Source organism: Crinia signifera, chromosome 11, assembly GCF_055691185.1.
Source record: "Crinia signifera chromosome 11, ASM5569118v1, whole genome shotgun sequence".
Classification (NCBI taxonomy): domain Eukaryota; kingdom Metazoa; phylum Chordata; class Amphibia; order Anura; family Myobatrachidae; genus Crinia; species Crinia signifera.
In genome coordinates this window covers 40,740,957-40,768,377 of record NC_139227.1, presented here as the reverse complement: position 1 = coordinate 40,768,377, position 27,421 = coordinate 40,740,957, and the positions used below count along the sequence as shown (strand labels likewise).

The 27,421-nt window shown below is 45.3% G+C and overlaps 2 long non-coding RNA genes across 8 annotated transcripts in view; one reads left to right on the top strand and one right to left on the bottom strand.

Moving 5' to 3' along the window:
- The window catches only part of LOC146045792 (uncharacterized), a 378,902-nt gene that overhangs the window by 328,090 nt on the left and 23,391 nt on the right, over positions 1 to 27,421 (bottom strand). Inside the window, exon 1 of one of the 7 annotated variants that reach the window (XR_014465610.1) lies at positions 15,894 to 16,074. The exons of 1 other annotated variant lie outside the window; for it this stretch is intronic. This is a non-coding gene — a long non-coding RNA (uncharacterized LOC146045792). Of the gene's footprint in view, positions 1 to 15,893; positions 16,075 to 27,421 lie in introns of those variants that run through there. 5 more of the 7 variants (XR_014465608.1, XR_014465609.1, XR_014465606.1 and 2 more) reach the window with 5 other exon arrangements.
- LOC146045794 (uncharacterized) overlaps positions 16,146 to 27,421 on the top strand; it is a 33,929-nt gene continuing 22,653 nt past the window's right edge. The window contains exon 1 of the long non-coding RNA XR_014465611.1: positions 16,146 to 16,190. This is a non-coding gene — a long non-coding RNA (uncharacterized LOC146045794). The remainder of the gene's footprint in view (positions 16,191 to 27,421) is intronic.

Sequence of the window (27,421 nt, the reverse complement as noted above, 5' to 3'; positions counted from 1 at the left end):
TTTCCCATGTGACGCGTAGGAGAAAGTGTTGTCCTCGTTATAGACGTAGCTATATTGGGTAATATCTTTAGAGGACAAATAAATCTTTTGTACACTCTATTCTGTAGATCTAAAGCTTAAGGGCTCTGTTTATTCCGACTACCAGGACAGCCCTGAAAATAAAAATTCCATATGGCAGCAATAAGGAATTCATTTACAGGCCTATTTGTCAAATGTATCATGCCAAGACAGAAAATGGGTAAAAGGTAAACAGTAGGGTGTTAAAGTGAGTTATGACTTAAACAACCGGTTCGGATCCGCCTTGCGCACTGTGCATGTGCGGCCAGCTACTGTGCATGCCTAAGAAATCCGGAATTCCGACCATTCCTCCTCGAAAAATACAATATTGCAGCTTACAGAGGGATTGAGTTTTTATGAAGCTTGATGAATGGGAGGACTCAATTTTCACTCTCAAAAATGGGGATTATGGTGGTGATGGCCACCGAAGACTGTATCATCCATGGTTGATGGGTTTTAACCTTCAATGGAAACACATCAATGATTTAGCCATCAATGGTTGAGTGTTCTGCATTCACAGACTTCCGCCATTGGACCAGCATCGTCAATGACCATGTGGGGTGTTTCCCCCAACTTCAGACATCACCATTGATGATGTGGCATCCATTAATTGGAAATAGCTTGCCTTACAAAACTCTATCTCTACTCTACTTCAATTATCCTTCTTCTGCAAGACTAGGACACCCATGTGGCTATTCTGGGCTACGCCGATCTTGTCCAGAATCACCCAAGTCAATTAATTGAAGCTTAGTTAAATATTGCCCCCAGAAAAAAAAAAGTCGCTGCGATCGATGCTGGTATTTTTAGTGGCTATTTTGAGGATCCCTCACATTAACGTTGGCACTCAGAGGGTTAATACCTTTACTTTGCAATTAGCCACTTACACATGATATTTCGATACTGCATGACAGATACCATAAGTTCCACTTCTATATAAAACTCATGCGATTCAACAATACTCTTCTGGATTCAATTAAGATGTAGTCCAGCACTAATATGTAGTAAACGCAATGATACAAGTTTTGTTCTTTTAAACCCACGCAGCACGGAAGAATGTTCCTATCTCTTGTCTGCGTACCCATAAATTACACGGTTTCATTTATATAAAAGTGGGGGTTGGAACAGCGTTACTATTCCTACTTGCAATGTTCCTCTTGACCTTTTATTAGAATTGTTGCTTACGCTGATACACTTTCTGTTCACAGGCACCCAGAGGAATTATGAAAAATACGTCGCTGCTCCCCCCAACCCCTCCCCTCGTTGTTTAGCCTGTATACACTTATTAGGCTCACAAATATAACGCCATTATAAAAATGAGAAACTGCTAGCTCTGCCAAAAAAACCTGTCACAATGCTAAATTATTATATAAATATAAAAGAAGTATGTCTGTAAAATATTCACTCAATGAACATCCCAAGGTGATGATTGTGTGGTGTTGGTTTTATTCCTGGGAGATCCATTACACGTTCGGATCTGCCACACATCGCGCCATGAATCAGACTCTTAATGCATGTGCGTCTTAAAAGCAGAAGCCATATACCCAATAGGACTTGCCATAAAAAAGTCTGGAGATCCTTCGCGTTTGTGTGACGGGCATAATTTAACGTCCTTCTTATCACAAATAAAATGCGCGCAGCCTTATGCGCCTATTCACAATATATTACTAAAAATCTATGCAAATATTTCTCCCCGAGCCCCGTATTTTATAAGAAAGGTCAACAAAGTTTGAGAGATTTTGAAATATATTCCCTGTGTACTTATATTATAGTGGTAATATTCAATGTATGCACATAGATCTTAATATCCGTGGATTTATGATTTTTTCCGCGATATATATTGTTTTATTGGCGGTAGTTTGTATGCAATGGCAGAATACATGGTGCATCTAGAGTTATGGCACCCCTCTTCTTATCATGGGTACGAGAGCAAATATTTTTAATGCTCAATTTTAGAAATGAATGATCCAGACCACTCAATTCCGGCCATAAATTTAGACTGTTGAAAATAGGCTCTCTGGGTTTAATGGTATTGTGTATTCATGCAAAATATATTCTATGCCAACAATATGCAGAGACGCAGCCAGAGAATAGGATTTGGAATTGAATGCAGGAGCCTGATGAAGAACCCAGCCAAGATCATGGTTTGAACCATCTCTATTCCTCTCCGCATGTCACCGTTTTTTGGTCTATTCCAAGCTGGAGAACCAAATGTGTGGCCTATGTACCCAGCGAAGACTGGGACTCTGGTAAGTGACCATGCCAAAGTTAGTCCTGCTCAAAGCTATTGCCTACTCCTGGTCTAAAGCACGAAGCTTACCAGTATAGAATGAACGGATCTGAATTTGAACATCTAGGAATGGAGAAGGGACAAGTGGCGGTGGGACACAACCTTTCTGAAACATCAACTTTTTAATATGCAAAAGGGACAGAGGATTGAAACTAAAGGGCATGCACTGGCGAGATGTTGGTTAGGAGAACCTGGAAACATTGGGGAAGATGTATTAAGCCTGGCGAAGAGATAAAGTGGAGATAAAGTTGAAAGAGATAACGCACCAGCCAATTAGCTGTAGTTGAAATATGACTGTTGGGAGTTCATTGGCTGATGCGTTATCTCCTTCCACTTTATCTCTTCGCCAGGCTTAATACACCTGCCCCATTAGCTCATCAGGTAGGTGCATAGGTGAGATGCTGTTCAACATAGCTAGTACAATTGAAGATAGGGTGGAGAATATAAAAAAACATGCGTGGGACAAACATAATTCTGTACTAAATCTAAAAACAAACTGTAAAGATCTAATAAAGGCTTCAGGTACCCAGGAGTAAAATGGGCAGCTGTATGGGTCAAATGGTTGTCATCTTCAATCAAGATCCATTAGACGTATAGCAATATCGGGGTGATGTGTGAAGCAGTGAAAAGAGTTAAAGAAGTGGACAAGGGGAGAAGATTCCCATAGCAACCAATCTTCATTGAGGTGGTATTTATCAATTACATCCTAGAAAATAAGGGGTGTGCTATAGCGGTCTGACAAGGTGGATCCTGGTGGTAAGTATCCCGATATCGGAATCATGACTGCCGGTGCTCTGACAGGTGGACAAGCGCAAAGTTGTCCCTCACTTCATTCGCCACAGGTTCTATTCTCCCTCTATGGGGGTCATGGACCCCAACAAGGGAGAATAGCCCCTGTCAGTCCGGACCCCCCTGTCGGAGCACCGGCAGTTGCGATTCCGACGTCAGGATACTGACCATCGAGATCCCCCCTGTTGGACCAATATCCTGTCGGGCAGTCATCCGGCACCCGAAAATAAGATACAGTTTGGTTGCTAGGGGCAACTTCTCCACTGCGAGATACATCGACCCCCACCACTCTAAAAAAAAAAAACCCACAGCACACAACACAAGCCAGGTAGATAACTCCTTCCATAGACAGAAATCAGATGGTCTTGCCCCAAGTAAAGCGAAGAGAATGAAAACCGTGGCACTGTAGACGCCCATCACTGGGCACAAACTCAAAAACTGAACATAGCCCGAGATGGAGTTTTGATTAAATGCAAGGTTCCAAAATTAGAGGAGAAAGAGATCTCTTGTTCCTTACTCACACCTCTATGGGTACTGTCTGGATGACCCATATGCAAGGATCCAATAGCTAATTCAATACTCAATGATGACGTATAAAAGACTTCTACAATTGTGTGCATTTAACAATGCATTCCTCACCCTTCATATAGATGAGGAACACTTTGCACATTGTTCACATCCTAGTGTTTAATCTGTGTCCTGGGTCCCAGAAGGCCAAACGTCTGTGGGAAATTCATGTTGGATGCAGAGGATGCTGGGAGACTGCCTACTAAAACAAGATGTTCACCTCATAGTTACAGTACATACATACTCTCCAAAACCTTTGGCGAGTCCCCCCTGGACTCCTGGAAGTATACCTCGCCACCAGTGCCAGATTAAGCCTTCGGGGGGCCCGGGGGCCCCCTTGCACTTGTCATTACTGGCCGCAAACTGCATGGGAGAATATTACACTGTCAAAACACAGAGTAAAGGCAGAATAAACTTGGTCAATGGGTAACTGCATGGGATATTACACACACACACACACACACATGCAGTACACATACATACTTACCACATGAAAAGCCTGTGTTTGTCCCTCTGCACCTTACTCTGTAGGAGACCTCACAGTCCTAGTGCTGCCTCTGATTAAAAACCCTCCCATGACTAAGCTGCTGCTGCTGCTGTTCTCCATGGGCCTGAGAAGCATGTAATTAGCTCCACCAATCAGAGCTCAGCACAAACCTCTCAGCCTCTGCCCTCTGGTGCAAAGTGTCATGGGACTTAGTCAACTCCCAGTAATGCATAGCACACTTGTGCAATCAGTGTGCTTTGGCTCCTGATGCTCAGCACCATTAATCATTGTCACATTGGCAGATAGGTGAAGCTGCAGCACTACCCCACTCCCATGCACAAAACCTTTAGCTAAAAAAATACATGCCAACACAGGGGGCCCCTAGCTAGAGGGGGGGCCCAGGGGCACTGACCCCTTGTGCCTCCATTATAATCCGGCCCTGCTCGCCACCCCAGATCCCATCCACTTTCCTAGTGAAGTGGGCTGAATAGGGAGCGTGATAACAGAGTTCGTGGCAAGGGGCTTAGATTTGAGCCCACCTGCACCACGGATATCCATGAGACTCCGCATTATGCAGAGAGTCCATTGTGATATGTATCACGTCACCATGACTCCCTTCCCTGTACAATGTGGGAGCAACTGTATTTAACACGAGTGACTCAAAAAACTAAATCTACCCCCGCACAATTCTACACTAGTGTTCATTCTAGCTCTCTGCATCTGCCAAAACCCATGCAGTTCCTCTTTCCTGCCTGGAGTGTCACTTTGCTGTGATGCTTATAGCACAGTGTGGTCTATCAGTGCTGAAATACAGACCACACTGTGCTAGAAGCACCACAGCACAGAGCCACACCCCAGGCAGGGAATAGGAACTGCAGGGGTTTTGAAAGACGCAGGGCACTAGAATCAGGGCTGCCATCAGGAATTTTGGGGCCCAGGACTCATTTCCAGTCTGGGCCCTGGGCAGTGTCCTACTGTAGAATGGTAGATTATCTGACCACTTCCTAAATTGATTGTATGAAACTGGGTGACATGGAACCACTGTGCGCCAACGCCTCGAAACAACTCTGGCTTAAACAAAAATATTTAACAATATATAAGTAGGCATTCCTTTATTCTATATTCTTTTTCCATTTAAAAGCACACATAGAGCGTCACCGTTTCCCTGTTCTGTGGCGGTACGTCTGCACACACAACAGACATACTGTACATTTACAAATGCACGCACATCAATCTAGCAGCTGTTAATCCGTTTAGCCTCCTATTTAATTATTTGCCTTTCTATAAATCTTCCTGTTTGTCCATCTTCCAATTTATCTCTGCTAATAAAGTTAGTGCATTGTTTTCCAGCACGTCTCGCAAATCCAGATTCTTCGTTAATAGAATTAATTCAGTGTGATGTCAGCCTGCCTTATTGAGGAGCCGATCCCCGTTCCCTCATCACCAACATTAAAGTCTTCATTTCAAACTTTCCTAGTTACCATTACAAAAGCCGCGGAGTCCCAGGGTTACAGCCTTTTCCCAGAAGTACTTAACTAATAGCCTAAAATCTGAAGAATCACTTTAATACTTCAATAAAAATAACCCAATTCAAAACATTTCCAAAGAAACAGTACTCTTTGCTCTAGGCTACCAAATAATGGCTGAAAGAAAGTATATCGCTTGTCACTTCTGATTAGAGGCTTGTGCCTCTGCGGCTTCAATGAGCGGCGAGCCTGGTAATAGGAACTGGAGATATTAACTTGCTAAAATAATCTGCAGCACTATATATATATATATATATATATATATACACACACACACACACACACACACACATATGTATACACACACACGTATATGTTTAAGTGTGCGCGTATTATTTTTTACCTTAATAGACATTTGGCCCTCTTACAGCACTGCTTATAAAGTTACCACTTAATCTACAAATTCCTTTATCTAACATTGGGGCAGATGTATCATAGCAGCGCTTATCGCGCCGCTATGATACTTCCTGCTTCGCCTCAATAGCGAGGCGAAGCAGGAAGGGACATCGACAAGATGTATTAACATCTTGTCTGCCGAAGCGGGGGAGCGTTAACTCCCCCCTTCGGCGATGTCCCTTTCTGGAGATAGCGCATCAGTTAATACTGATGCGCTATCTCCTGTCCCCCGGCCGGCCGCACTGGGCATGCGCGGGATCTCGCTGTTCATGCGAGATCCCCAGTGCAGCCCAGACCTAACAGCAGGGACAGCGCTGTCCCTGCTGTTTAGATAGGACTTCGCCAGCCTGATGCTGGCGAAGCCAAAACCGGCTTACATTCTGCTGACCGTTCATACATTCGGCCTGCTATCATTTTGATAGCAGCGCCGATATGGACAGGGGCGCATAGCGCCCCTGTCCATTATCGCATCCCAGCCGCATCATACATAGGGGAAAAGCGGTATCAGTGCACATAACGTGCGCTGATACCCCTTCTCCCCCATATCGACGGATCATACATCTGCCCCATTGTACCTAATAATAATTTTTTGTATTATGGACAATTGTATAGGGCTTATTAAGATGCAGAGAGCTCCATGAGGTTCTAAAGTGCACCATGGGTACCAGGGGGCCACCTCCTATTCACATCGGAGTAGGGATGACCATCGTCGCTTAGAAATCATCAATGGTTTATGGCCGATGCTGAATAGTTTTGCCATCGATAGGGGAGAACCAGATGGTTTCCCACCATCGATGTCAACCTTAAATGAATAGTTAAATTTTTGCTGTTTCCCCAAGGGGCCGGGACACTGAGAATAGCTCTGGCCCCCAACACCCCCTCCGTATTTTGATTAGCACACATGCAAATCAAAGAAAATGGATGACCATCGATATGTAAAAATGTCAATGGACATCCAATGAACAGTAATACACTATCGATGGCCAGTTGCACTTTTGCCATTGATGGCAAAGGCAACAATGGCCATCCCTATGTCGTAGTAGATTTTGTCATCTTGCCAGAGCCTACTGCTCATACGCAGGTCTTCAGAAACATGGAGCCCACCAACATCCGTAAACAAAATCACTACTACACGGTAGACATATTACCGAAGCGGACTGCAGCTTTGGCATGGAACTCTGGGAAACAAATTGGTGCAGTGTGTGTCTAGGGGTGTTGGCACATGTCGGAAGCGGAACGGGGGATAATTATTTTTACTATGCACATTAAGGGGGTATGCAATCCTAGATCACGGCTGTCGATCCTTCCAAAAAGCCGTGATCCTGGCCCGTTTGCAATTTGCCGACATTAAATCGGCAGGTGGGATTCAATGTCCCGCCTGCCGATCGGCGAAAAGAGGGCGTGTCCACGTAAACGGCCACGGATTGTTGATCTGCGGCCGGGATCACGACAATCCACGTTATCGGAAGAACGTGCCCGACAGCTTCTAAAGTCAGGCTCTTTCTACCGTGATCTCTCTTCAATGCTATCAGTAAAGACAGCATTGAATAGGGCCCCGCCGCTATTTCCCCTGGTTGGAAATAGCCGCGGAGGATTGCATACCCCCTATATTTACCATCACTTAGAGATGCTTAAAGCCATTCTGAGGGTAAAACAACTGATCACGTGCAGCGCGGTAAGCATTGTTACACACCGTATCAAAAGTTGACACCTGCCAAGGTATGAAAACTTTTACATACACAGACATCTTTGAATGCTATTCGATTCCTTCATAATCTTCAGATCAGTAGGAGAAACAATTTCCTAAGTCATGGGGTAGATGTACTAAGCGTTAGAGTGATAATGTGGAGAGCGATAAAGTACTAACCAATCAGTTGGCGTCAGCACCCGCCCCGAATTCGGCGGATAGCTGGTGCTGGAAAAGTCAGTCCAGGCTGAATTTTCTTAATGACGGCAGGAGAAATCATTCGATAGTGAGCGACCATCGAAAGACTTTTAATCCTTGCGGCCTCATGTGAGAGGATTCAGGCAGTGGAGTAAGTGGGCAACTGGCATTTGCCTGTTCACTAGCCTGCAACTACACGCAGCCTAGCAAACAGGCGATCAGGCCCTTTATCTGTTTTCAGGGCTAGTATATCTGCCCCTTTATTAGGCACACACAAAAAGTATAATAATATTTATTAATATTATTAACAACTCCATGGCAATAAAAATTTTTTTTTTTAAAAACTAAAATACAAAACTATTTAAGAAAAAAAAAAAGATTTACTGTATCTATCTACCTACAACGCAGGGTGGCGAGCTGCCCCGTCCAGACTTAGCAGCGATGTAAGATCATTTCTGTGTCCTTTTTTATGTGTTACATTAAGCCACCGGCTACGGTTACAGCAGGCAGCGCAGGGCCCGTCCGCGTACAACAACATTCCGTCTCCGTGACACGGCGCTCTTAAGGGATTAAAAAGAGGGGAAAAAAAATCCGGAATGAACTAAAACTCTGCAAATCCAAAATTGAAGTTCTCCTTCCTATATTTCACTTTCAAAATATTTAGAACTTTGACAGACATGACATTATGTTTTCATTAAAACAGCTGATTCCAAAACGCTGCTCTGCGCAAAAACACCATAAAGAGTTTATGATGAACTGCCAGGCTCTTAATGAAAGCAGTAAATCTGGCCTGCAATATTTGTACAGGCGCTGGTTTGACCTTTGCCTCCTGCTATCCGCAGCCATAGCCGCTGCCTCCTGCACAACACACCAGATGTAGAAGGGTTTTAAAACATGATCCGAAAGGCTCTAAAATCTAAAATAAGGAGAAATGTGCCATTACTCTGTTGCAGTTTATGATTAATTCAGTTCATATTTTACAATCTGGTTATACAGTAAAACTGCAGCTTGTAGATCAAGTATTTGCCATTTATACCGAATGTCTAAAATGTTGGATACTCTGGAAACACAGAACGGAAGGGGGGGGGGGGGGATTGAACAAAAGCACAGGGCTAATTTGAAGGGTACACATCAGCGATAAGGGTTAATTAAAAATAATAGAATAAAAGAAAGACAGCAATTAGCTATCCATCTGAAATAATGAACCGATCATGGACATTTGATGGTCAGCCATTTGCAATAAATAAATTGGTGGCGGGGAAGCAGTGCGCCTCGCTCTCCCATGCCTACTAATAGATTGCAGCTCCTGCTACCCTCTTAAATCTATCAGGCCAGCCCTGTGAGCAGAGGGTATTAATTACTCGGCAGTAATGAAAGGAATGTTGTTGTTTTTAGCCTGCAGACACAACAGAGAGTGACTTACGCTCTGGAACAGTAAGAGGTATAGGAGGATGTGTGGCTGTACTTTATGTTCTGCTGCGGATTCTACCGATTACCAGACAGCTCTGTCTGTCCGAGCTTTTGCCTTCTTGGCGTATGTGTTTTTGGCATCTTCACGCTCCGGTATGGCAGCAGCCCCTCATATCATTGCGGAGTACGTCGCTAGGTCGACACATGACATTGGTTGACATGGCTAAGGTCAACAATGGGAAGGCCGACAGTCAAAAGGTAAACATTAGTTTTTCACATTTTCTGGGAGCCAACAAGCGATAGTTCATGCCCCATCAGCCACCACGATGTGGTGGGAGAATACAATAGTGTCCAGAGCGCAACGAGCCATGCGGGAGGACGCGGTGTCCATGTTGACATTCAGGATAAAAAAAAAAAAACATCTCATCACCTCATGTCGACCTTCCCATTGTTGTCCTAATGCTTGTGTCAACCTTCCAACCCTGTCGACTGAGCCCATGTCAACCAAATGTCAGGTGTTGACCTAAGGCCTGTCGATCTTCTGTGGTCAACCCAATAACCCATCCCAGAAAGAAAAGTGTATAGTATAGGAAATACACCAGGAACCTCACATATCTACCACAGGCCATTCAGTTCCCAAGCTTCAGAATGAGATGCCGCTTCCTGTGGCATTATTATACCATAGTATCCTATAGCCTACCCTACTGCAATTCCTTTCGGAGAGACCCCAACTGAAAACATGGCAGGCAGCGGAGGCCAGACCCTATACAGTACAGTATTTAATACACTACCATCCACTAGGGCATGGAGGGAGAATAGAATAGTGTACCGTGATACGGTGTACACTGATACGGTGTCCATGTTGACTTCCGTTGAAAATTCCCCCCCCCCCCCACAAAAAAAAAATACATTTGAAAAACTCATGTTGACCTTTTGTCAACCTTCCCACTGTTGACCTAATGCTTGTGTCGACCTTCTGACCCTGTTGACCTTAGCTATGTCAATCTAAGCCCTGTCGACATTTAGTGGTCAACCTAATGTATGTCCCCTCTGGGCCGGATTCCCCTGCCATGTCACAGACTGTGTTTGAAAAATGTCAGACAGGTTCTGATTGGCTGTCTGTTTATCACTTTTCATTTTATCACTTTTGAAGCTTAGAGAATCTGGCCCTATATATATATATTTTGAATAAAGTTGGTTGTGTGTGTGTGTGTGTGTGTGTGGGGGGGGGGGGGGGGGGGGCACCAATATTCATCTTGCCTCCGGGCATCTGGGACAAACTTACGCCACTGCTTCCCCTCCTTACATCATGTCACTGCCCCGGTCACATGCAGCCCTGTCCTCACTGACATATTACTCATATCCGGATATACTCTGTGCTGCTGGAGACCCTGCTCCTCCAACTATATAATCCTCCATCTGTGGCTTCCTACTGCCTCCATTCCCCTCCTCACATCATGGCATTGCCCCTGTCACATGCAGCCCTGTCCTCACTCATCACATCACTCATCTCCTGATTTACTCTGTGCTGCTGGTGACCTGCTCCTCCCACTATATAACTCTAAGTCTGTGGCTTCCTGCTGCCCCCATTCCCTCCTCACATCATGTCACTGCTCCTGTTACAAGCAGACTTGTCCTCGCTGACATCACTCATCTCCTGATATACTCTGTGCTGCTGGTGACCTGCTCCTCCCACTATATAACTCTCAGTCTGTGGCTTCCTGCTGCCCCTATTCCCTCCTCACATCATGTCACTGCCCAGGTCACATGCAGCCCTGTCCTCGCTGACACATCACTCATCTCCTGATATACTCTGTGCTGCTGGGGACCCTGCTCCTCCCATACACAGCTGATGAATATGGGGCAATGGTCACAAACCCCTGTCGTTAACACCTGCTTGTAACAGCGGGTGAAAGTGCAATCTGCATAGACTGGCTAATTTGAGATTGGCTAGCGAAGTGGCAAAATATGCACGGTGTGGTCACAGCAGGGTCTATGTAGCACAGGCATGTCCAAACTATGGCCCTCCATCTGTTGTGAAACTACAAGTCCCATCATGCCTTGCCACAGTTTTGCTGTTAGAGAATGCTAAAAATATGGCAAGGCATGCTGGGATGTGTAGTTCCACAACAGCTGGAGGGCCACAGTTTTGACATGCCTGATGTAGGAGGTTAAGGCCCATACACACTAGAAGATTATCTTTCCAATCTGGCAGGCTTTAATGCAAATCTGGAAATCTTGGGGAGCAAATGACAATTGACCATTTCCTCCTAAACATGTAAAACAGACACAAATTGGTCCAACAGACAAATTGGTCAATTTAAGGCCCTTACACACTAGAAGATATGAAAGAAAAGATATTGGTGAACAATTTCCATTGAGCTGATCATGAAAGATAATGTGCATCCACACAATATGAATGATCGGTGCAAATAGCACAAGCAATATTGGCAGATTGACCTGCATGTATGGAAGATGTCACTATCTTTAACAATGAGCAGGGGGTCGCATTGTTAAAGATATTAGGCATACACACTAGAAGATATTGCCATCAATATCATTCAGAAGCTCCTTTCTGAACGAGATTGATACCGATATCTTCTAGTGTGTATGGACCTTTATGCAGATGACTGTTTTTGTCCATTTTCCAGCGTTTAGGAGCAAACGGCCAATTGAATTTTCCAGATTTTCATTCCAACCTGCCAGATCGGAAAGATAATCTTTAGTGTGTATGGGCCTTTAGTGTGTGATTGGATGGCTATAGATAGCCTGTGTGATTGTCTGTGATTGGCTGAACCTTTCAAAATCCATGCAGTTTCTCTTTCTGGCCAGGGGTGTCACTCTCTTCTGTATTGCTTCATCTCTGCTCTGTTCACAATTGTACCAGAAGAACATGATATTGCATGTCCTTATTGTAAGCATCCTGCTTGTGGCATGCCTTGTAATAAAACATACACATCAAACTCAACGTGTCAGTGTCTGGCCTATCTTATGAATCAGAGGAAATGATGAGAAATGACAGCCAGTATTGATCATCCATCATCCCTCCAACACGCTAATATTATTCAGCATTACAGATGTACCTGTAGAGGAGAGAAGACAGCTTTGCACTATCACACGTGCAGCGGGCTAATACACCCCACCAAATGCGCCAGTCGCAGCTTCCAGGTTTACTAAAGGACACGTACCGGATTTGCCCATTCCCTCTTACATTGAGCCATCAGTGGCGGATGGACGGATGGGTAGCAGGTGACGCCTGCACAATGGCAGCCTCCCCTGCCCAGGTCCAAAAATCCCTGCCTGGGTTTAATCTGCTGAATAATGCTGAAAACCCTGCTTGGTTCCAGGATAAGAATTTTTACCTGGTCACCATTTACACTGACAAAAATCCCAGGTACTGTAGGTGCGCATTCATTTGTGTGTGTGTGGGGGGGGGGGAACAGGATTTTTAAGTTGGTGGAAAAGGGGTATTATTTGTAATATATATATATATATATATATATATATATATATATATATATATATATATACAGAGCAATAACAAAGGGCACTCAGGGTCTTTTAAGCGGTGAAAACAAGAGACTGTTTATTCAGTCATGAAAACGTCCGTCTACGTTTCGGGGTCTCCCCCTTCGTCAGGACAGGTAAGCGGTAAGGTGAACAGTGATAAAAATGAGGTAGATATGCCGGCCCTCCGTTGCTGATTAGTAAAGACCGCCCGGTGCCTGGAAGGTCGACACATGCATTAGGTCAACAGTCTAAAGGTCGACATGCATTTTTCCAAAAAATTTTTGAGCCGACATATCATGCCTTACCATCCACTACGGTGTGGTGGGAGAATAAAATAGCGAGCCATGCAATGGGACGTGGCACACTTAGACGGTGTCCATGTCGACTGTGTCGACATCTGGGACAAAAAACCGTGAAAAACTCCTGTCGACCTTTCATCTGTTGATCTTTCCTTTTTTGACTTAATGCTTGTGTCGACCTTCTGACCCTGTCGACCTTACCCACGTCAACCTATTTCAGGTGTCAACCTTCAGTTGTCGACCCAATGCATGTCGATCTAAATTGGGTCAACCCAATGACCCATACGTGCCAAAAAGGCGAGCCATACGAGGGTACGCCCTATACTTATATAATTTGGGGTGTATGTTGACAGGTGTCAACCTTGACACACAAAAAACCCCTTAAAACCAAGTCGACCTTTTAATGCGACTACCTTTTTCATGTCAACGTTAAGGTGCATTTTGGTTGGATTGTAACAGATATAATTCAAGCGGGGAGCAACAGAGCTACTGCGACCTTCACCACGAGAGCTGCAATTCAGCGCGGTTACCATCAACTGCCAGATAATAAAATAATACGTTAAGTTTAATTTCTCTTTAGAAGCACCAACGGCTATTTTATTAGACCAAGCAAAGAACTGGTTTTAACCCAGAGCACAAAAATTCTTATTCTTAAGTCAGATTAATAAAGTAGTCCTTCAATATAGGAACAATTACTGTCATTTATCAGCCTGAGCTGCAATAAGGTGAGAATCGACAGCTTTCAAGAGCCGCGTATAATGATATGCAAAGCCAAAACGCCGCTCTGTGCAACTGTCTCCACGCCGTCAATAGATCTTGCAGTACCTACAATTTATCAATGGGAATGTGGTAACCTATGAAGGCCTGGCAAAGAAGATAAATATGAACACGGAAAGGATAAAAAAAAAAAAAAAGTTTAGGAATTTTAAGTGATAAAGTGCCGGCTAGATCTAATTCACATGCAGAAGTGGGATCATCTAGCCTTTGCTGAGCAGGAGGAAAGGATTATGGAGTGCAATCTTTGTAATAAAACCACAAGACAGTGTATGAGTAATTGAGAGGCATGAAAACATGGGTATGGATCATTAGGTCTACAAGAGAATGGTCAACAAGCATTGGGTCAACACCATTAGGTCGACATGCAGAAAGGTCAACATGGGACTAGGCCGACAGGTCATTAGGTCAACAAAAGCATTAGGTCGACGTGGAGTTTGCACGTTTTTTTTTTTTTTAGCCGAATTTCGACACAGTCGACATGGACAATGACCCGTAGCACTGCATTCGGTCACCATGCTTTGGGCACGGTGCCTCGCTATGCTCGGCACACTATTTTATTCTCCCACTACACCTTAGTGCAGGGCTGGGCAACACTGGCCCTCCAGATGTTAATGAACTACACATCCCAGCATGCCTTGCATCAGTTTCAGCATGGCCACATAGCAAAACTAATGCAAAGCATCCTGGGATGTGTAGTTCATTAACATATGGAGGGCCGGTGTTGCCCAGCCCTGCCTTAGTGGATAGTAGGGCAAGAAATAGCGCCTGTCAGCACATGGCTCAAAAAACACTGAGAAACCCCATTTTGACCTAATGACCTGTCGACCTAAACCCATGTCGACCTAATGACTGCATACCCTCTAACATTTGAATATAAGAAATCGGTACACATTCAGAAAGGGGGCATGGCCATGAACAAAGGGGCGTGGTCATGGGTAAAAGGGGTGTAACCACGTCCCCTTTCCGAATGTGTACTGTGGCTGACTGTGCACCAACTACTACAAGTATCATCCAGCTCATGTCACATTGTGGCTTGGTGGGCTGCTGGAATATTAAATAAGAATATTTAATATACTTATTTAATAAATAAGTATATTAAATATGCTTATTTAATATGGCAGCAGCCCACCAAGCCACCATGTGACATGAGCTGCAGGCAAAGTTTAACAAGATGCTGGAGTGATTATTTAGTGCAGCCTGGCTGTCACCTACTCTGTGCTGTTCAATGGCGACTGGACCGCAGCGTAGATGATCATCCCCCTCATGCGCGCCAGGCAGTGGCCACTGGCCACCGCACCCGTGACCCCTCTCTCCCTCATAGAGATCGTTCCTGAGTTCTCAGTCTGCGCATGCGCAGACAGTGAGGGCAGAGAGACAGCCTTCCCCTGAGTGCGCAATGCACTCATGGGAACGGAGGGGGAGATGGTAGAGCAGGAGCACCAGGACAGCAAGCACACAGAGCGGGGCCCAGGAACTGACAGCCAGGAGGAGGAATGATTTTTGCGGCGCACAGTCAAGTTACAGAAAACCGGTACATTCGGTACAAACTGATTTTGCCGGTACAGACTGTTAAAAAATGGTACTGTACTGGCAAAATCGGTACAGTTGGAGGGTATGTGACTGTATCCTGAAAACATGCTAACACATTCCACACCCATTGTCAACAGGCAAATATGGAAAATGTGTGTGTGAAATAATTAGAATTAACCTACGATTTATGTCTCTGGAAACTCCTCATTGACAGATGTAGTGACTGAAAGTTGTAAAACTACTGAATACATCCAGGGCTGGCAACAGAAATCTTGGGGCCCGGTACATTTTTTTTCTACAAACTACTTCTGATAGATAGATAGATAAATAAATAAATAAATAGATACTCTCTCCCCTCCCCCAAGGCACTTACCTGGTTAATTAAAAAGGTGGAGTAGGCATTAAGCAGGTTCTCTGGATTTTTTCCTGCAAATCTTCTCCTCACACTCCTCCGTTAAGCCCCGCCCCTTTTTTCTATACTATATTTCCTGGAGAAGGAAACCCTGGCTTCTAATTGGTGGGCGGCGGCCATCTTTGTGTAGCCTGTACGGGGGCAGCCATCTTCTATTAGCTCCTGCTGCATGCTCAGCAGCATACAGGAACAGAGCCATCCTCTGCTTACCCTAGCTTCCGCAGCTACGGTAGATGGCAAATACCAGATGACACTCAGGTAACCGGGGCCAGGGAGAGAGGAGAGGAGAGAGGGTGATCGCTCTGCATGTTTGCTGTCTGCTCCGAGCCTGCGGCGGAGCAGACAGCATAATAAAAAATGGAATGCATTTTTTTTGTGCACCGTGATCATAGGGCCCCTCCGAGCTTTGGGGCCCGAGTCAGATATCCCCCTTGACCCCCCCTGTTGCCGGGCCTGAATACATCAGAGCAACAACTGCAGGGATCATAATGGTGCCTGGAACAGTTGCTATGAGAAATTATTCCTAGCAACGGAGTTCTCTTATAGAGCCTCTATAGGACACTAAATGGTAAATTAACAAGCTTCTAAAAATGTAAAGAGTTGATGTTGCCGAATAGCAACCAATCAGATTCTGTCTTTTAATTTATCAATTGCATCCTTGAAAATGCAACGTAGCCGCTGTTCACTTTTAGAAGCTTTAGTAAATTTCGGGGTATACAATTGTTATTATCACTCCTGATCTCGTCTTATGCGACGGGTTATTTCGGGGGGTATGCACAGCTACAGTCCTAACATGTAAATCTGCATATGGGATATACATGCATTTATTTCCCAGGTATGTTTGCACATAAAGGACTACAGCACTGCACAGTAGGCCGGGGCTGTTAGCAATTACGCTTGCATAATTATACCTGCAGATACAGTATGCAGACTTTGGAAGTCCCATGAGCAGGAATTGCCGCGCTGGATGAGTGCCTTCATTGAGAAGGGCTGATGAGGTAGGAGGAGCATACCTCCCAACTGTCACGATTACAGCGTGACAGTTGGGAGGTTTCAACACACCCCACCCAAATATAACTCTCTCTGCACATGTTACATCTGCCCCACCTGCAGTGCACATGGTTTTGCCAATTTTAAGAACAAATTTGTACTGCGATCAGATCCTAGAGCCTATAAGGGCCTAAATATCAGCTTTCCCCAACCTGCCCTCCCCCACCCTCAGGACACTTCAACCCGGGAAGTATGCAATTAATGGGACCGTCACACTGTAATGGGGATAGTTGGGAGGTCTGCACAACCAATTGGAAAGTGACCAGACACATTGCACATACATATATGACGGTACTTGTTTCCTAGCACGGCCACAAATCTTGGCCATCGGGGGTAATTTGAGTGGCCTGCGACGCGACCAACGCGATGCCCCCGATTTTTCCATTGAAATGCATTGAAAAATCGGGTCGGTCGCGTCGCGTGCACCTAAAAATGCTTAAATGGTCCAGACGCGATGCCCCCGATTTCCCCATAGGGAACAATGTTAAATGCCTCAATTTACCCGCGATGACCACGATTTCCCATAGGAAACAATGTTAAATGGATCAATTTACCCAAATCAGCATAGGGAAGAATGGTAAATGGGCCAGAAACCCCAAAAAAACCCACAGAGCAGTGGAATGCCCCCCCAAAAGTAGTTGACGCCACCCCGCCATCAACGTGAACCCGAAGCGTGGCGAGCGCAGCGTGCCCGCGAGGGGCGGCGGTACGCGTCCTTCGACCTTTTCATGCCCTACTATCCACGTCGGCGTGGAGTTGAGAATAGAATAGTGTGGCGAGCGCAGCGAGCCCGAAGCGTGGCGAGCGGACGCGGATACCTTCACAGGTAAACGCGTCCCTTCGCGGGCTTCCCAGGTGTCCGCGTCGCCATGGACACCTGGGAAGCCCGCGAGGGGACGCGTATAACTGTGAAGGTATCCGCGTCCCCTCGCCACGCTTCGGGCTCGGTGGCTCGCCACACTATTTTATTCTCAACTCCACGCCGACGTGGATAGTAGGGCATGAAAAGGTCGGAGGACGCGTACCGCTGCGCTCGCCACGCTTCGGGTTCACGTTGATCGCGGGGTGGCGTATAGTACTTTTGGGGGGACATTTTTATGTTCAGGGGTGTTTTTGGCCCATTTACCATTGTTCCCTATGATAATTTGGGTAAATTGATCCATTTCACATTGTTTCCTATGGGAAATCGGGGTCATCGCGGGTAAATTGAGCCATTTAACATTGTTCTCTATGGGGAAATCGCGGGCATCGCGTCTGGCCCATCGCACCCGATTTTTTAGCGGCCGCGATGGCCCCGATTTTACCCCCGATGACCGCGATTATGATCGTTGTGGCCGTGCTAGGAAACAAGTACCTATATGACTAGTATTTCATGCTCAGTCTGACAAATAGCTGCAGAGCAAAGCATGGGCATTTCATGTCCGCTACATCTACGTAACTAGGCTTACAACACTGTCCCTTTAAACTGGTACATGAGGACACAGGTTCTGTGGCTGATTAAAACCAGGCAAAATGCTGGCTTGAAGTCAGCAAGCCACTGAACCTGTGTCATTCATAAGTATCAGTTTAAAGCAGGAGTTCTCAAACTCGGTCCTCAGGACCCCAACAGTTCACATTTTCCAGGTCACCCGACTCACTGAGACATTTAAAAAGAGCCACAGGTGGAGCTAATTATTTCACTTTTTATTCTGTGAGGGAAAACTGCAAAACATGCACCGTGTGAGGACTGAGTTTGAGAACCTGTGGTTTAAACCTAGCTTATCTGGTTATATACAGTATATACACACATATACAGTATATATCTCCTAAGTCCTGTCTATATATCTTTAGTCCTGTCTAGCTCCTTCATAGCAGACAAGGAAGGGGAGGATGATACAACTTAATAACTATAATTTGCAATTCATCTTTTGGGATAAGAATTGTGTAAAATAAATCTCTGCGGGATTTCCATTTAGGGAAAGATGTCTCACATAGACTTTAAATCAATCATCACAGGCACATTTTCATTATCTTTAAGAAGACAAGTCTTTGCTGAGTGCTTACATCCCATCGGTATTCATGTTTAAAAACAGATCACAAAATATTATTCAAACATTCCTACAATAACTCCCATATCATCCTGTACTTATTGTGCTCATATCAGGTAAGTGCATTACAGGAAGAACCTACCTCTAGCTAGACGTCCTCGCTGTGTAAGGAGAAGGCTCACAGGCAGGGACGCTGTGAATGTGTGGTGTGTTGGTGCACGGGTTTGGCTGGACAGGTGCAGGTAATTACAGCCAGGACACTGCAGCTCTGCCTACAGGTGCAGCCATTCTATGTGGTGCTGTTATTTTGCAGTCCTTTTTGTATTCTGTATATAAGGACAGTTTACTGGAACAATACAGGTTTTTCATTTACAGTGACTGCGTGCTTGTTAAGCGCGTACACACATGTAGATATGATATATCTGCAGATTAATTGACGGTTTGGGAAGCATGCTCTCCATACACCCTGCCCGATCTGTTGTGATCGACATAAAAACTGGGCGGGCATATAGACATCATGTGACGCCAGCCTCCCGCCCCCGGCATATCTCGTCCCGCCCGCAATCCCATGGGAACGCTCAATGATTTCTCCTGCCTTCGCTAAGAAAACTCAGCCCAGACCATCTTTTCCAGCCCCCGCTATCCGCCGAATTTAGGTCGGGTGCTGACGTCATGTGATGTCAACCACCCGCCCCAAGCAGGCATCCACACACCTGCGTCTGCAGGGGTACGCCCAGAATTTTTATGGGCACACATAAAACACTGGGTATCCCCTGCAGACGCCCCCTGCCTGCCCCCTTCCCACCCCTCCTGGCGTGAAGGGCCCTATGAGTGTGAATGTGAGGGCCCCGGCTGTGAGCACCTTCGGTTAACTCTTTCTTCACAGAGGCGTTTGCAGCCTAAGTGACAGCCAGGGGGCGTTCCTGGGTGGACCCCAGTGTCTTATGGGGGTGTCCACAAAACTGCCCCGCTCATAGAAATGCTGAACGCAGTTGTTCTCCTGCCTGCTCGGGCCCGGTGGATTACGTCAGTTGTTCTCCTGCCTGCTCGGGCCCGGTGGATTACGTCAGTTGTTCTCCTGCCTGCTCGGGCCCGGTGGATTACATCAGTTGTTCTCCTGCCTGCTCGGGCCCGGTGGATTACGTCAGTTGTTCTCCTGCCTGCTCGGGCCCGGTGGATTTCGTCAGTTGTTCTCCTGCCTGCTCGGGCCCGGTGGATTACGTCAGCGTCCGTCTCGATTTTTTGTGTTGTGAGAAGCAGACGCCGAGTGACTCCACGTGAGTTACACGGTGGCTGCGAGCGCCGGACAGAGGAGGAGAAATCATTCAATGGTAAATAACCATAGGATGATTTCTGCTCTATGCTGGTGCTTGCAAACAGATGTGTACACATACACAACAGTTCGCAGCCTTGCAAAGGACCAGGTCACTGACATCATCTAGGGGCCGCGGAGCGTCGGCGCAGCAGGTGGGGGCGGGGAGGAGGCAGCACTAAGGTGACGCTGCTGCCTTCTCCCTAGAAGTGAACGGGACCTGGGTCGCTCAACCCAGGTTACCCGTTCACACTGCCCAGCAACCCGGGTCTGGCCCGGGAATAATTATGCTTATATCCTGAGTCAGATTGCGGCCCAAGGTTATTTTTGCATTCGGAAAGGGGTAATAATGTGGACAGGTACACCATGTCAACATGTTCATAATGTCAACTAGTAAAATGTCAATGTGGTCAAAATGTCTACACCCAAGATGTCAACAGATAGCATACATAATGTTGACACCCAATTTTAACCCTAACATATCATATGTCGACATTTTAACATTAGGACAGTTAACAAGTCGATTTTTTTACTATACTGACGCTTGGCAAGTGTCAATAATTTAACCCCGGACGTTCCACATTATGGTGTCGACATGACTGTTGTCACTAGGACTGTTGCATTTTGAGTGCATAGCAAAACAAATGATATGTTGGTTACTACTAGCTCATTGTCCTGCAGCAAAAGTAGTCCATGCGGAATCATACCGGGCATGGACGATGACTGTGACCAATAAGAGTAGTGCATTTTCTGCAATAATAGGGAAGATGCTGTGATTGGGTCGAATGTCCTATATCACTGCCAGCATTGTTGTTTGTCCGGATTTACTTTCCCATACCATACAGTAGCTTAGTTTTACATAATAACTTTGTTTCATTGTTTATTATATGCACCATTGTCATTCAAAACAAAAAAAAATAAAACAATATAGAAGATAATGTTTCTCATTGTATTTTACTAGAGTTTATGACATAATATAAAAAATGTATCTGCCTCTGAGTATCCTTCTTTGGATATGCGATAGGGAAGCTGCCGACACGACCGCTGTAACTCAGCGCTAATGACCTGATGTAAGTGTATACAGCCCCTCGGAGATCCACCAGGCTGATATCTACCGGCAATAACACAATAACTCTCTTTCTAGTGTTTTATTCCAATAACGGGTTTTGATTTTTTTTTTCCTTTTTGTATTTGCCATTCACAACTGAGGAAGATCTGTTCACAGCATTGCGGCCCGTTGTTTCTGCCCTGCGCATAGTCTCATATGCAGGGCTTCTGTACGGGGGGGATGGAGGGGGTTACAAGGGGGTGGATGGAGGGGGGGCAGGGGGCGTCCGCATGCGTTTCCTGGGTGTACCCACAAAAAGATGCTGGGTGAGCCATTTACGATCCATGTGCATTTTCTTTTGTTACTCACCCTTGCGCATACGTTCAATGATTGCTTGGTTTGTGAATTCGCTGATTAGCGATCCGTGCTGAATTAGGCCCTATGTACTAAGTCTTGGGGATAAAGTACCAACCAACTCCTAACTGCCATTCTCCAAACACAGTATGCAACAGAATAGGTAGGAGCTGATTCGGTGGTACTTTATCTCTGTCTACTTTATCTCTCTCCCGGGTTTAGTACATAGTCTCCAATACAAAAGACTAGAGGGTAAGAATGGATAATGAGCCCCTGTAACAATTTTTATTGCTTAAAAGTGAAAATTAAGGATTTGGACAAATTTAGTAACGCCTCTGTCCCAACAAAGAGCTGTTAAACAGTGACGTAGCTACACATGTGCCCCCCTTCCCCATAGTACCTGCTCCTTGTCAGAGTTTCTGCTTGTTGACAGGGGATCCCCCACCCCAGCCACCTGAGCCTGTTGGAGCAGCTGTTAGGTTATCAGGGTTACCAAGCTCCGGAATGCTTAGATGGTGTTAACCTGTTGTAGCTCACATTCACAAAATGTATGAGGAGAGGGATCTATAGTATGCCTCTCTGCTGCTGTCTGCTCTCAAAAGCTCCACCAGCCCTCAGCGCAGGCTCAGTAGTGCAGCAGTAGGCCAAAGTAGAAAGTGAAGTGATCATAGATACAATGATTTTACTCCTACTGCATACTTGCCTACCTTTGAAAACTAGTTTCAGGGAGATTATAGTTGGTAATAGAATTTTGCAAAGCACCCCATTAAGGGGGCGTGTCTTTCTCCACCCAAAGGGTGTGTCTAGTTCCATATATAGAGAGATTGTGAAAAGAGATTGTGAATGTGGCACCCACAAGCGTAGGTGTGTAATTTAAAATGAGTTACATCCAAATGTAAATGAGCCCAAAAGCAGTTAGTAAGAGATACTACACTTGGTAAAGTGCAGGGAATTGGTGCTGATTATTTAATGTAAATATGTCTGTCACTCCTTTTTTTCACCAAAAATGTAACATTGTAATGTGGGCTAGGTGACATGAGGGAGATTGGTAGACTAATGAGGGAGAGAGGGAAATTGCTGCTATTTCAGAGAGTATCCTGCAGAATGCAGGAGGGTAGGCAGCTATGTCCTACTGATTGCTGGTACTGTGCACACTGATGGTGAACGCAGGACTGTGCACACTGATGGTGAACGCAGGACTGTGCACACTGATGCTGAACATAGAAATGTGCAAACTGATGGTGAATGCAGAACTGTGCCCACTATTGGTGCATGGTAAGAAAGACATCATTATGTCAGCATGAGTATACAATATTGAGAATATTGGGTACTTATGTAATATCTGGGCTCCCGTTTTTCTTATGAGACCGCCTCCCCTCGCGGGGCTCGCTGCGCTCGCCACGCTTCGGGCACGGTGGCTCGCTGCGCTCGCCACACTATATAAAATCAACTCCATGCGTATTTGGATAGTAGGGGTATGAAAAAATGGGGTGTATTTAACATGGGAGCCCAGATAGTACATAAGTACCGAATATTGTATATATAATTACACTAATGGACAGTAGATTGGGGGATTGTGTTAATGTTGCCTAAACAAGAGTTGCAGTAATTAGTGTATTTTATACTGCAATTCTGTTTTTAAAGATCATTTGTCAAAAATATAAATGAATGATTGCAGTTGTTATAAGGTACCACTAGATGGCAGACTCAAACCTGTTGCATATAAGAACACTGAATGAAACAGCCTTCTCTCCAGTGGAAAAGTGCATTCACCAATGCATTGTTAATGCAGTATTCCAGGCTTTACCAACCACGGTCCACAAGGCACACCAACAGTGCAGGTTTTGTAGCTATCCAGGCTTGAGCACAGGTGACTTAATTAGTACCTGAGTGATTCTGATTAAACCATTTGTGCTCAAGCCTGGATATCACTAAAACCTGCACTGTTGGTGCGCCTTGAGGACCGTGGTTGGGAAAGCCTGCACTATTTAGTCACTGATTCCCAAAAGTACATTTAAAAAAACAAAACAAAAAAAGCAGACAGATGGATTGGTATAGATCAGTGGTTCCCAACCTTTTTTTCTCTCCTGTACGCCTTGATTAGGCTTTTCATTTATGAGTACCCCCTCCTCTCAATTTAAAATATCCACAGCATATGGTGCTCCGGTGCCTTGCACCAGCACTGCCTCTGGCTGTGTCCCGCTCTGTCTGGTGTTGCCGCTAACACCTGTAGGATTAATGCAACGGCTTCCTCAAAATGAACGCTGAAGTCTGGGGGCAGCGCAGGTAGCTCCCAGTGGATTGCTGGTCTGGCAAAATCAGGAGGAGGCGCTGAAGACACTGCAGACAGAAACAGATATGCATACCTCCCAACAGTCCCGATTCCCATGGGAACATCCCAGTTTTCGGGGACATTCCTGCATCGTGCTGTTGGGGGTCCCCCCAGTCTATTCCTGCAGCCAGAGGGGCTGGGGGCATGGCTAGAGGCTCAAATGGGGCTAATTTAGCATGGATCGCTAATTAGTCAGCATGGGAAGTGGCACTTATAGGCCACGACCCCTTTCAGGCTAGCCACACCCTAATTTCAGCGCGCGCCTATGTCCCACTTCTGTAAGCCTGAAAGTTGGGAAGTATGGATATGACGCTACTTGGTTCATCTCCACAGGAGAATGTGTCACAACCTATTTCTCATTAACTATTGAATGCAACTGGCACTGGAACTGGTGTTGGTAAAAGCGCAAGGAAAGAGCATGGAAAACACGGTAAAGCGCAGCGTGCTTTTGGGTAAACCAGCCTGGGGCAATCAAAAACCGTGACCAACATGGATTTGTAGATCTGTAACTAACAAATAAAAATAGATAATGGGGCTAATTCAGCATGAATCGCTAATAAGAGAATTCATAAATCGATCGATTATCAAATGACTGTGCATGCAATGTTCGCATTGCGTCTGAATGGCTGATTTGCAACTAAAAATGTGTATGGTTAGTAATGGCAATGTAGCCGCAGTTGGTCCGGAAATCAGCGTTTGGAGGTGGAAACCTGACCTTTTTCTAAATGTGTCTGAAAAAACACAGGCGTGCCCAGGGCATTTTTAGGGTAGATCTCTGTCTCAGCCGCAGATTAGTGTCAGCCTCAGACCCACTCACATTTGTTCAGATGGCAGAATCTCTTTGATGTTCCGGAATTTGTGAATGGATCTGCGAATGCACGGCAATCTGCGATGCATTTGCCATCGTTTTCTCTTTTGTCTGGTGGCTCTCTGCTTTCAGTCAACTACAACTTCTCAGATTAAATAACCATGCTGAACTAGGCCCAATGTTACTTTACTGAACAAGTGGAAAGTGTCCGGTGTCTTCTTGTTACAGGAGGAAGCGAGCAAGAGACCGTAAAATCACCAAATCATAATGTTTAAGCGGCATGAAATTCTAAAGAGCAGGTAGAGCATGTTACTCCCTAGATGACAACTGTCTCCTGCGGAGGGGGAGTTCCGCCTCACTATTCACCATAATAAGCACGTGTCACTTTCTGGCTGCTTCTGTATAGCAAGGGTTATGTAGTATGACCGGCTCTCTGTAAATGAATCTCTAAGCGCAGCTGATGCCACAGCAATTGTCCCTTGATTCCAGTGATCTGATGGGCTCCATGCCTGTAAATTAGAGATAGCCATCGACTATCGATGTTTCTAAAACATCAATGTTCTTGACCTAGTGCTTGATGTTTTGGGCATCGATAGGAGAGATTCCAATAGTTTTATGTCATCGATGGACGGCATCCGATGGCGATGTTTCCTTGCCCCCCGCTAGTCCCTCAGTCTGTCTCCTGTCTGCCACTCTCCATTGTCTCCATCTCTCATTATATGTGGTCCGGGTCTCACAGTTTGCGGCTTCTTCGGCCGTGGCTTGTGCGCATGCACAGCGTCGACGTATGGTACAGGGTGGGCAGGCAGCCATCAATCAATATGTTTCCACCAGTACGTCCGCCGGGCCCAGCCGGGAACATGCATGGTTAAGCAATGGCGGGAACCATCGATGGTCGGTGATAGAATGATTTATAGCCATTGATGGTTCCTGCTTTAAAGCCAACGATGGCAACCATCGATGGGTGATGTGTCCATGGTCATCAATACTGCACCAACCTACACTGGGCGTGTTCTATTAGAGACACAGGAAGGAGTGGTCACAAACTTCAGGTCATTGGGAAAATGGCACAGATGGAGACTGCACAAGGGCCCCTTTTTCTATTAATATGCCCATTAATAAATTTTGCGTGGCTTTCATTCCTGTCGGGCAAATGAGTGTGTGTGTCTTTGCTTTTGGAGAACAATGTGGCTGAATCAAACAGGTTTGTATTTGGCACCTGTCCGATGGTGATCCGACTGCGTATGCGTATTTTCCAGTTGTGAGCGCATTCGGCAGGGGGCTTGCCGAGATGGACCCCCAGCGTTTCATGGGCGTGCCCACAAAAATTGTGGGCGTGCCCATAGAACCTCTGGTGGTGCCCAGCACAATGCAGGGGCAAGACGACGGTGCCCGCCCGGAAATCGCAAATATCCTTTAAGCCACTGAGTGGCTCCTGGGTCACGAGGCGTCTGCGAGCGGCAGGGCCAGGAGGAGAAAACATTAGGTGGTAAGTAACCATCGAATGCTATTTCCTCTGTTCGGGCACTTGCAAACAGATGTGTACCCCTACACATCTGTTCGTATCCCTGCACAAGGGCAGGTAAGGCCGGGGGGAAGTGTGTTCGTCAGGCAGCTTCTGAATCAGGCCCAAGTGCTAGTAAATATGAGGTAATTCCTGGCCTTCGCTCTGTGAGACAGCAATGCTAACCACTGTGGAATTTATTGATTTGCACTTAGATCTCTCTGATGAGCACATTTCTGTGTACACTACTTATTTTTACTTGTACTTTCTCATTTTCCACAGTGAATGCATTAGAAAACTTGCCAGTAGATGGCACCACTGAGCGCATAACCTTCGTATTGTTTAATGGTCTCCTGCAATGGAAAAAAAAAAAACTGTATTTGCTTTTTTACTTTTTTTTTTCTTCTTCTGAAGCTTTTCGTTCTGCTAAAATGATATATGTTTCTGCATGATCTCAAAGCCAGGGCAATTTAAAACAGGAATTTATGGGCTCCCTTAATGTGTAAGAGGGCATAATTTTGTCAAACTTTAGCACGTATGTAGGCATTTTATGACAGTAATTTACTTCCTCACTCTATAAGTAATATGACTTGCAGATAAAAAACTTAGGTCAAGCATCTCAAAAATTAGATGAATCCCTTCAAAGAGATATAAAATGTAAATAAATAAAAAAGGAAGTTGTAGCTTACTTTGTATGATAGAATTATTCCACAGGATAAATCATAAAAAGAGATGTTTCTATATAACAAGAACATTGTGCGGTTTTGACCTCCCCCCGGTGACACTGTTATTACGGTGGCTTTGGAAAGTCTTCCAATAGAATTGTTTTGGGGGATCTTTATTTTTTTATTTTTTATTTTTTTATTTCTTATTTAACTACACTGTGTCGCTTCACGTACAGATTAGGTTATGGGAAATAGCAGAACCGCTGTATAACAAATAAAGCTTTATGAATATGTGTTGATTTTGTAATTAATACGATTCCCAATATTTTACTGAATAAAATCATAACAAAATAAACTCTGCCCCCAATCCACCCAAATCTGCCAAACCA